Source organism: Oryctolagus cuniculus, chromosome 14 (genome assembly GCF_964237555.1).
Source record: "Oryctolagus cuniculus chromosome 14, mOryCun1.1, whole genome shotgun sequence".
Lineage (NCBI taxonomy): Eukaryota > Metazoa > Chordata > Mammalia > Lagomorpha > Leporidae > Oryctolagus > Oryctolagus cuniculus.
The window spans coordinates 11570294-11582024 of record NC_091445.1 but is presented as its reverse complement, the minus strand read 5'-3'; the positions used below and the strand labels follow the sequence as shown (position 1 = coordinate 11582024).

At 46.4% G+C, this 11731-nt stretch overlaps 1 long non-coding RNA gene across 1 annotated transcript in view; it reads right to left on the bottom strand.

The window, feature by feature from the left end:
- LOC127492788 (uncharacterized) overlaps positions 1-11731 on the bottom strand; it is a 123827-nt gene that overhangs the window by 82606 nt on the left and 29490 nt on the right. The window lies entirely within an intron of this gene.

Genomic DNA, 11731 nt, shown 5'->3' with positions numbered 1-11731 from the left:
GTTCAAATTTTGTATCAAAGAAGTTCCAAGAAGATCTTTGATCACCTACGTAAATGTACAGAATTTTCCCAGAGTCACTGTATGACAGGCACTACTATGAAATCAGGTTTTTAAAGTAAAACATTAAAAAGTGTCTCCGGAAGCACTTCTTTTTCTTCATCAAAAGAATTTTTTAACCAAAAAAGATTATGATCCGAATACTGTAATAGATTAGTGAATTCTTATATTTTTTAAATCTATATAACATTCATCCATTGCCAGAATTCAATGATAATCTCTTAAGGGAACGTCCTTTAAAAGGTCAATATAAAGATTAATTTGGAAGAGGAAGGCAATGGGGCACCTGCCACCCAACTGGTAAACATGAGCTTTTGAATTAGCAGTGCGCCCTGCTCTGAAAAAAGAATGAAGGTCAGGGAAATGTGCAAATAGCTTCAACAACAGCAGTGCTTTTTGTCTGTTCTCTGTTCGTTCTCAGCAATCAGTTACTAAGCAATTATTCTGTGTAGCTCCTGGTGGATTCCAGGATGAACAGAAATGTGGCCCTAGCTGACGGGAATGGAACAAGCAGGTTCTTAGGGAATCCACCAAGTGCTCTCAGGCAACCCCTGTGGCCATCTTGGAGGAAGCAGAAGGGAAGCTCAGAGTGTGGACAGTACGTCAACGACCACGCACAGGCACCCTTTGGCTTGCTTTTGGAGGGTGTACAGGATCGAGAAAGTCGCAGAAGCAGGGAAAGCAAGGCTGACCTGGGGGCTGTGACTCCTGCAGTCACACACACTATCATATCGCAAACACAACCCTACTCAGCAAAATAATGGTAAAGCAGTCACCAAAGTCTTGGGTACTTTTTTTATCATGACTACAAGGTGTTTTTTACAGACACGGGACATCTCCTGCTTTCCCAAAAGACAACGTGGTATGCCTCTGCTTTCAGATGTTGTGCTTACAAGGCGCTCTGCTGTCACCACCTTGAAATTCTCAGTAATCTCATCTGAGCTGTGTTCTCTGAGATCCAACAGGACAGGCAGTCGTGTGCACAAGCAGAGGGGATGCACGGGGGGAAATGTAAAAAGCTTTATATTTTAGTTTTTTAACAGAAGCTACCTTTCTCCTACTTTTCCAACAAAGACTCCAACATTTTAATTTTGTACTGAGTCCTGCCATTACAGTGCCAGCCTACAAGGAAGAAATAGTTACAGAGGCACAGAGCTAGGAGAACAAGACACAGATTTACAGGAATTGTGACCCATGCTGTTTATAGATAAAGTGTAGCCACATGTCAAGGCACAGCCAGGGACAAGACTGGAAGAGTTTGTTGGGATCCAAGTACATAATTGCAATATAAGAAGTCTGGGGTTTAATCAATTAATTGAAAGATTTAGTAGATAGAACTATCAGAATTCAGCAAACAGGATAATGGAGTGAAGATAGATAAGGATTTGTTGAAGTTTATAATTTTTTTAAAGATTTTATTTATTTATTTGAGAGGTAGAGTTACAGACAGTGAGAGGTAGAGACAGAGAGAAAGGTCTTCCTTCCATTGGTTCACTCCGCAGTGAACCAATCGGCTGGAGCTGCGCCGATCCGAAGCCAGGTGCCTCCTCCTGGTCTCCCATGTGGGTGCAGGGGCCCAAGCACTTGGGCCATCCTCTATTGCTTTCCCAAGCCATAGCAGAGAGCCGGATTGGAAGAGGGGCAACCAGGACTGGAATCGGCGCCCATATGGGATGCCGCACCGCAGGCAGAGGATTAACCTACTGTGCCACGGAGCCGGCCCCAAAATTTATGATTTTTTAAAAACATTTTATCTATTTGAAAGAGAGTAGAAGAGAGGGAGAGAGATCAATCTTCCAACTACTTGTTCACTCCCCAAATGGCCACAATGGACAAACCTGGGCCAGGCTGAAGCCAGGAGCCAGAAGCTTCATCTGGGTCTCCCACGTGCGTGCAGGGGCCCAAGGACTTAGGCCATCTTCTGCTGCTTTTGCAGCTGCATTAGCAAGGAGCTAAATCAGAAGTGGAGCAGCCAGGACTCAAACTAGTGCCTAGATGAGGCAGCAGTTCAACCCACTGCACCACAGCACCAAATCTTTAAAATCCTAGTGCTCTCCAACTGGCAAAGGGAGAAGTCACTGCTTTGTGCAGAAGGTAGTGAATTATGCGTTCATCGTGTTGGGTTTGATGTATACCCACAGGAATGTTCTGAATAGATGATTAACCTCATGGTATGCATCAATGCTAAAGGTAGTTTTAGGTGTTACTAATAGGAAAAGTCATGGTAAAAGCTATACTAGTGTGTGAATTTGTCCAGGGGGTGGGGGAAGGGAGAAGGAAGAAGTTAGATGCAGATGAGGGAAGACTGCCAAGGAGAAGGACCAGTGAAGGAGAAGTCGGACATAAAGGAGAACCGTAAAGTGTGCCATCAAGGCAGGAGGGAGTCTCCAAAGCAAAGCATGGCCGTGCTCAATGCTCTCAAGTGCATTATTGACATCACAAAGGAGGGGCTGCAGAAGGGACTTAGCTTGGACGTGGGTGATCACTAAGCCATTTCAGTGAGATCGTGTGGGAGGCAAAAGAGACCACAAGAGGTGGTCTGATCTAGCAGGTGGTGTGAGGACAGCATGTGTGGACTGTTCTTTCACAAGCTTTGGTGTTTAGAGACTGGCTTGAGAGGCTGGCAAGGTCAAGGATCAAGTGCAGGTTTCTGGAAAGGATGGGTGGTACCTGAGGTTGTTCATAGGCTGGGAAGAGCTAGGAGAGCAGGCAGGGCCCACCCTGGCCCACAGCAGAAGGATGGCACCTGGTGCCCACAAGGCCCCACTGAGACCTGGCCTTTTTTTTTTCAATGATCCTTGGGCATCTCGATTAAACAGATTTATTGAATTTGACAAGGAAAAGCTCTCCAGAACACAGCACATGAATTTTCATTTCTTTGAATTGAGAAAACCTTTTTCCCATCACGTTTGCATATTACTGTGGCATCTTTCATACCTGTCACCCTCACAGATTGACTTCTAAGCAAAATCCAGTGATGAAAGAGGAAAGCCAAGTTCATGCCCTGGTTAGGTGTCTCCCTTGAATCCCCTGTGTTTGAATGCAGATGTCTCCATCATCAACAATGAAACTACTCATTTAATCTCCTCTCTCCCAGGCAGGGCCTCTGTCCCAGGAGACTGTAGCCTATGCCTTAGAGTTAGGAAGACGTGGAAAATGTTCACAGTTCCTGAGCCCTAAAGTAGTTCCTGGTTTTGGAGGCAGCAGGGTTGCCAGTCTCGACTGCCTGAGACTTGATGGAGAACTTGCAACATTGATGTGTGTGCATCGCTAGCAGCCAACCTTTGCTCTTATTCATGGGCACTGAATAAGAACTAGAGGACCTCATCGCTTTCCATGACCTGTGCTGCCCCCGACAGAAAGAGAACCAGTGCAGGGAGGTTGCAGTGGAAGGGCCACCTGAGACAGCAGCAGCCGAGGCTGCTATGAGAGTGAGTGCCAGGCACTACCAACCGAGTCCCTTGTGTGCAACGGATCTGACCTACGTGAGCAGACTGGAAACGCAGGAAGAAGTGTGAAATGCTTTGTATTTTAGTATTTTTAACAGAAGGCACCTTTTCCCTACTTAGACTCCAACACTGGAGTCTAGTCTGCTCAAGAGCTCTGCGACAGGAGCGTAGTTTTTCCAGATTCCCTGGAACAACTTTACCCCTCACAAGCCCAGTAACATTTGTCCGAGCATCAGCTGTCTCCAACACACAGGGTTTACCACTAAGTCACAAGGTTGCTCTGGGGCTCAGTTAAGGTCCCAAAGGTGGGGCCAGTATTGCGGTGTGGCGGGTTAAGCTGCTGCCTGTGCTGCTGGTATCCCATGTGGGCACCGGTTTGTGTCCTGGCTGTTCCACTTCCATTCCAGCTCTCTGTTAATGTACCTGAGAAGGCAGCAGAAGATGACCCAAGTACGTGGGCCCTGCCACCTATGTGGGAGACCTGGAAGAAGCTTCTGGCACCTGCTTTCAGCCTGGCCCAGTCCCGGCCACTGTGGTCATTTGGGGAATGAATCAGCCTATGGAAAATCTCTCTATCTGTGTTTTTTTTCCTGTCTGTAATGCTGCCTTTCAATTAGATGAGTAAATAAACCTTAAAAAAAGAGAGAGAGACTATACAGGTGTTTTTACCACAGGGAATATCAGTACAAATACCACCCTACTCTGAAATAGTAAAAGGAGTCAACAAAATCCTGGGAATATTTTCTTAATACAATGTGCTTTTTTTTTTTTTTACAAATGTCTTTAGGAACGTATCATCATTTCCCAAAAGCCTGCTTGAAATGCCTCTGCTTGGTTGATGCTCTGCTTATGGAGAAGCCACACCATGCAGGCATTCAGCCCTCTTAAGTTTTTAAACAGATTTATTTATTTGAAAAGCAGAATTACAGAGAGAGAGAGAGAGAGAGGGAGAGAGAGAGAAATAGAGAGAGAAATCGTCCATCTACTGGTTGACTTCCCAAATAGCTGCAATGCCAAGGCACTGGGCCAGGCAGAAACCAGGGGCAGGGAACGCCATCTGAGTCTCCCATATCGGGGGCAGGGACCCAGGTACTTGGGCATCTTCCACTGCCTTCCCAGGCACATTAACAGGAAGGGGGATGGTAAGCAGAACAGATAGGACGGACTCAAACCAGCATTCATTTGCATAACCCGCTGTGGCACCACAATGCTGATCCTAAACTCCTCACTAGTGTAGCTAAATTAATCCACACACAGAACTCTCTGAGAAGCAACGGTTATAGAAAGAGAATTACGCCCTTCAAACTTGACTCCAACCGTGGAACCATGTTTCTCTTCACAAATAAGAACCCTGCTGGGAAATGCAAACTTGTTTGTAGGCAAACATTTATATATGAAGTACTTATCACCCATAAAGGAGTGCTTGAGGGCTGGCGCCGTGGCTCACTTGGCTTATCCTCCGCCTGCGGCGCCGGCACCCCGGTTCTAGTCCCAATTGGGGCGCCGGGTACTAGTCCCGGTTGCTGCTCTTCCAGTCCAGCTCTCTGGTGTGGCCTGGAAGGGCAGCAGAGGATGGCCCAAGTGCTTGGGTCCCTGCACCCGCATGGGAGACCTGGAGGAAGCACCTGGCTCCTGGCTTCGGATTGGCACAGCACTGGCCGTAGTGGCCATTAGGGGAGTGAACCAACGGAAGGAAGACCTTTCTCTCTGTCTCTCTCTCACTGTCTATAACTCTACCTGTCAAAAAAAAGCGGGGGGGGGGGGAGTGCTTAAGCACATGGCAATACATCCACATGATGGAATACTATGCAACAATGAACAGCAAACTTAGAGTACATCAAGCCTCTCAAAGTATAGTGATATGGAAAACTTCCAGAACACATTGTTAGGTTCAAAAATGAGAAAGCAATAATGTGCCAGTGTACAAAGAATGCTACCTTCCAGGTGAGAAAAGAGGGAACCTCAAACAACACGTTCTCTTACACCTGCACATAGAGTCAGCGTCTATACAGAAGTAGCTGGGCTAGCAGTGGGGACAGACGCAAGTGGGGAGAAACCCTTGACAGCACATACTTTTTAATATTGCTTTGACTTTTGAATTTTATGAGTATGCTGCTTATTTGAAAAGATTTTAGTAAATGCAAAAGCCTTGCACAAAAACACAAATGCCACAAGCGGAGTGGGTTTATAGAAAGCCTTTGGAAGATGCCAGTGCAGAGGAAACCCTCAGGTCTCTCTCTGACCTCTGGGGACTCTCAGGTCGGGAGGCCTCTGCTGTCATCCTTACACTGGGAGTCTGGGTCCCCATCGACTACACTGGCCAGGCCAAAGAGCCTTACAATCACAAGCACCTTCCCATAGCTAAATCGCAGGTGTTATTGTCCAGTAGTAATTGGGTTTTCGTTTCCATTTTCCCTGCCATTTACCTTCATTTTTTTTTTTAACCTGAATTCAGAATTTTGCCTTAATGCTTAATTTACTCTAGATAACCAAGAACTATTTATCCTATTATGCCATCTACCATTCAGACGGTAGACCTAGGGACCTTGGGTGGATTTCTGTTGGAAATACAGCTACCTGCCTGATTGTCGTGGTAACCTGCTCCTACAGGTGACCAACGCAGTCATCTCATTAGAACACAGAATACAAGTCCTCCTTACCAACTTCCGTGTCCCTAACACACACCAGAATGGCCTGTGGATTATGTCACGTTTGGTTCATCCTAATTCATAATCTAGACTTCCAAGTAAGATCTGGAAGACTCAAAAGAATCATGTGCATGCTGCTCCTTCCTGCCCTGTGCACTATCTTAGCTTTTGTTCTTTTTGTGCACAAAGCCCTACCTCTAAAACATGTTGGAGAAATTGTTCGACCAAGTCATAAAACATTTTCTTGGCTTCAGGGTTCTACCCCTCACCAGTGATGGCATCTGTCCTTTGTGCTTAATTTTCAAAACAGGAAGAACTCAGAAAAGTCATGTATGTGTGTTAGATAGTGTGGCCTCTCCAAAATCCACTTCAAAGGCACAACAGTGTGAGGACATAGACAATAATCCTTGAGACCTCACCTACCTCGATAAATCCCAGTTTTTTTCCTGCCTAGAATAATGCATTTTATAAAGCCTGAGAGTAGAAGAGGAAGATACTGTGATATACAGAATCAAGAAATGAGAAACATGATGCACTGAACATCTGCTTAGAAAATTCCATATGACTAGTTGTTGCATAAATGAGAATGTGATAGATGTTGGTGCTGATAGAAATAACAAGCATTTTTCAAAAAATCAACAGGGTAAGCCTCTGCCTGCAGCACTGGCATCCCACATGATCCCCTGTTTGTCTTGGTTGCTCTACTTCTTATCCAACTTCTTGCCAATACACCTGGAAAAGTAGTAGAAACTGGCCCAAGTACTTAGGCCCCTGCCACCCAAATGGGAGACCCAGATGGAGTTCCAGGCTCCCACCTTCTTGGTCCAGCCCAGAGCATTGCAGTCTTTTATGGAGTGAACCAAGGGAAGGAAGATCTATCTCTGTGTCTCTCCCCCTCTCTCTGAAATGCTGTCTTTCAAATAAATATTTAAAAAATATTATTCATGCCGGTGCCGCGGCTCAACAGGCTAACCCTCCACCTTGCAGTGCCGGCACATCGGGTTCTAGTCCCGGTCGGGGCACCGGATTCTGTCCCAGTTGCTCCTCTTCCAGGCCAGCACTCTGCTGTGGCCCGGGAGTGCAGTGGAGGATGGCCCAAGTGCTTGGGCCCTGCACCCCATGGGAGACCAGGAGAAGCACCTGGCTCCTGGCTTCGGCTCAGCGGGATGCAAAAGGAGGACCTTTCTCTCTGTGTCTCTCTCTCACTGTCCACTCTGCCTGTCAAAAAAAATATATATTATTCATTAAAATTTGTGTGAGGATTCAGTTGAGTGAAAGAAGATGAGGACCAAAGGGAATGCACTGTAGAATTTCATTGATAGGCAGTTAACAACAGACAAGCTATGTTGATAGAAATTACGGTGGTGGTTGCCTTCAAGGGATGAGGATCACAGGAAGGAGGCAGAATGCGAATTTCTGGAGTGATGGAAAAGTCTATATCTTGATTGGGATGGTCTGTCAAAATTCATCAGATTCTACCATTCAGATCTGTACATTTCACTCTGTGTGAATTTTACCTCAATTTTACAATTGCTGTGTGAAGAGAAAACCCAACTTCAGAATATTACATGGGATAGAGTAGCAGGGATCATCACTCCAAGGTGCTTCCAACTGAAGTATAGGATTTCAGCACAATCATTATACTTCCACTGAGCCTCATTCCAAGTCAAGAGAAGTTCAAAAAGTGTTAATTCTCTTAACCTCTTTGAACACACTGCCTGGCAGTAATTACTGTTCTACTCTTTTCCACGGGTAAAGACAGGTAAGCCTCACTTCAACCCTGAGCAAATTATCACAAATGCTAGGATACAGGTAAACTAACTTGATTATGCTGAAACTGGCCATGTAATGTGACAAAACACATCAAACAAATCGACTGCTTCAAGAGTGGGGGTGTAACTTATTCTAAAATATTAAATGACTTGACTCTTTAGCTCTTGAGTCATATTCTTGCCAACTGGTGCATAACACAACTGAACCTCAAAAATAAAAGAGAACAAGAGAGCTAGAATGCTTATCTTTTGCCTCTAGACTGTTCAAAAAGGGGCTTCATTTATCACCGCTTCCCCCTGAGAAACTACCTGAAGCTTTGAAATGTTTTAGCAGCAAAAAGCGATAATAGTACTAAACCATTTTCCTATGAAATTGATCCTCCATCCCCCCATCCTTGAAGGTTAGCCAAAAGACAACACAAATGAAAATAAAAAGATGAGGTGCATTTGGAGGGATGTACCTCCAAATTAAGGGCAAAGCTTGTCTGGCTGAATTCAGAAGCCACAAGTAGAATTTGATGGCTATTTGAATCTCAAAGAGACGTACACATGATCAGTAGACAAATGCTTAAAGAGGTGATAAGGTAGATATTTTAATCTCCTCCTAATTGTTAATAATAAAAAATCCAAAACCTTAAAATATTTTTCACAAAGTATTAGAGACTATTAGTTTTTATGCATTAACCAAATCAGTTCATGGAAAAATGGAATTGCAAGATAAACTTGGGGTGGGCATTGAGGCAGAACAGGTTATGCTGCATCCCACATTGAATTGCCTGGATCCAAGTCCTGTCTCTTCAGATCCAACCTACTGCTAGTGCACATTCTTGGAGGAAACAGATGATGGCTCTTATACTTGGATCCCTGCCATCCATGTGGGAAACCTGGATGGAATTGTTGGCTCCTGGCTTTGGCCTGGCCCAGTTCAGCCTACTGCAGGCATCTGGGGAGGGAACCAGCAGATGGAAGATTCTCTCTCTCTCTCTCTCGCTCTCACTCTCGCTCTCTTTTTGTTGCTCTGCCTTTCAAATAAAAGATAATTTTTTTAAAAACAAAAGGTAAACATTTTGGTGCAAAAATTTTAGAAGTACATGTATAGTTTTTTTTGGTAATAAGTATTTTCCATGAACTTTTTGAAGTCACTTCACATACAATTTTTATAGGTGTGTGTGTGTGTGTGTGTGTGTGTGTCTCAACCAGGAATCATTCTCTAGGACAGTCAAGAACCATGGCTGGCATAGCGGAACAGCGGGTTAAGCCACCTGCGACACCAGCATCCCACATGAGCTCCCTTCTAATGTGCCTGGGAAAGCAGTGGAAGATGCCCCCACTAGTTGGGCCCCTGCCCATATGGGAAACCTGGAAGGAGCACCTGGCTTCAGCCTGGCTCAGCCTTAACAACTTTAGCCATTTAAGGAGTGAACAAGCGGATGAAATTTCTCTCTCTCTCCGCCTCTCCTCCCTCCCTGTAACTCTGCCTTTCAAATAAATTTTTTAAAAACAATAAATTTTTTTTGACAGGCAGAGTGGACAGTGAGAGAGAGAGACAGAGAGAAAGGTCTTCCTTTTGCTGTTGGTTCACCCTCCAATGGCCGCCGCGGCTGGCGCGCTGCGGCCGGCACACCGCACTGATCCGATAGCAGGAGTATATCCTGGTCTCCCATGGGGTGCAGGGCCCAAGGACTTGGGCCATCCTCCACTGCACTCCCTGGCCACAGCAGAGAGCTGGCCTGGAAGAGGGGCAACCAGGACAGAATCTGGCGCCCCGACCGGGACTAGAACCTGGTGTGCCAGCACCGCAAGGCGGAGGATTAGCCTAGTGAGCTGCGGCGCCGGCTGAAACAATAAATCTTTAAAAAAAAATAAAATTCCAAAAGAGAAATGAAATCACAGCTTTAATCAAAGCTAGGCCCTCAGAAAGGTTATTTTCAGAGACTACTACGACACCAATACCTGCCTGACACAGGTGAAAAGGGACACTACTACCCTCTCCTAAGCTGCTGTTCAAACTGAACACGCGCCCCAGGGAAGCCTTGGGATTCTCGGGCCCATCCACATTTTCAGGTGAATCAACCCTAACTTGGTGAAGAACAGACAGGGACATCCAGCAGGCCTTGCTCGGCAAAGGGAAGCGCGCTGTGGAGGGTGCAGGCAGCCCCACTCACCGGCATCCAGGCTGCATGTGCAAAAGTGACAAGCACGCCTTCCTGACCTCTCCATCCTCCACTCCACCGCATGAAGCAAAGCCAAAGCTCTCTTTGCAGAGGTCTCCCTAAATGTTTAGACCTCCCTCACGGACGTGCTGACCCTGCTCAGTTACATGCCCATGGTATCCACTGGGACGCAGCCGCTGTCCAGCCCAGGAACAGACTGGGAGGCTACAAGCACTTGTCACCACCACAAGCTGTACTGCACGCCACTGGCCTTCCCTTGGACAACACTTCTCTTTTTAAACTCTATATATCCATTCATTCATTTTTAAAATCGGAGAGAGAGAGAGATCTTCCACCCACTGGTTCACTACTGAAATGCCCGCAACAACCAGAGCTGGGCCACACTGTAATCAGGAACCCAGAACTGAATCCAGGTCTCCCATGTGGACGGCAGGGACCCAAGTAATTGAGCCATCACCTGCTGCCTGCCAGAGTTTGTGTCGTCAGGAAGCTGGATTAGAAATGGAACCAGGACTCGAACCCAGGAACTCCAATATGCGCTGCATGTGTCCCAAGCAGCAGTTTAACCACTGTGCCAAACACCCACCCCAACACAGCACTGAAAAGACCAACCATGAGAAACATTGGCTGAGGCTTGGTAGCCAATAGGCTAAGACTCTGGCTGGCATGGGGAAGACCAGATGCTGGCAGAATAAGGAGAGCCCCAGCAGGGAGCAGCCAGCTGAAAGTAAGTCTTTGGTTGGACAATCTGGGTCACTCAGATCGAAACATTTTTCTAACAAGGCTGGCTGGAATCAAGCAGCTGATCTACAGGCACTCTCCCGAAGGCACTGCTGTCACCTGGGTCTTCTTGTGGTACCACAATGGCCAACACGTCTGCCCTCATGGACACACCAAAGGATGGCACGTTTCCCCACCGCAGCCTTGTGAGTGCCTCCAGAAGCCAACCCACCTTTCAATGAAGAACTCACTGCACTTCAGTAGGTATTGTCCCTACCCGTTCCTGGAAAGTGGACTATCTCAGACCTTGGGCCCACTCTCGAGACCACCATTGATGCCTTGCCACTTGCCACTTTTCACTTTCCATAGTGCTCTGTTCTAGGCTGATTGGCCGACTTTGGTCACACACCACTGTGGTCCTTGAAACCAAACAAGGTCCTGTTTTCAGCTTCCCAGCCAATCCACAGGGAAGTATACACCCTGTGTCTCAAAAGTCCACCCAATAATGATGGCCACTTGTGTGTCCATCGTACACAGGCATCTGGTATTGGAGCAACCTTTTCCAAAGTCAACTCAGAGTGACAGCTGACTCCACCCCTTCACCTTGCCCTGGCCACACACCTTAGCAAGACAGTCTGTCACTCAGTGAACATGCACCACAAAGCGTCTTCTCCCTTGGCTGACTCTTGAGTCAGAAAACAGTGGGAAGATAGAGATCTATTTTTCTTTTATTTGCAAGACAGAAGGACAGACAACAAGAGAAATTTCATCTGCTGATTCACTACCCAAATTCCTGTAACATCCAGGGCTGGACTGTGCTAGACCAAAACCAAGAGCTTGGAACTCAAACCATTGCTCCCATGTGAGTGGCAGGAACTCAAGTACTTGAGCCAACACCTGCTGCTCCCTAG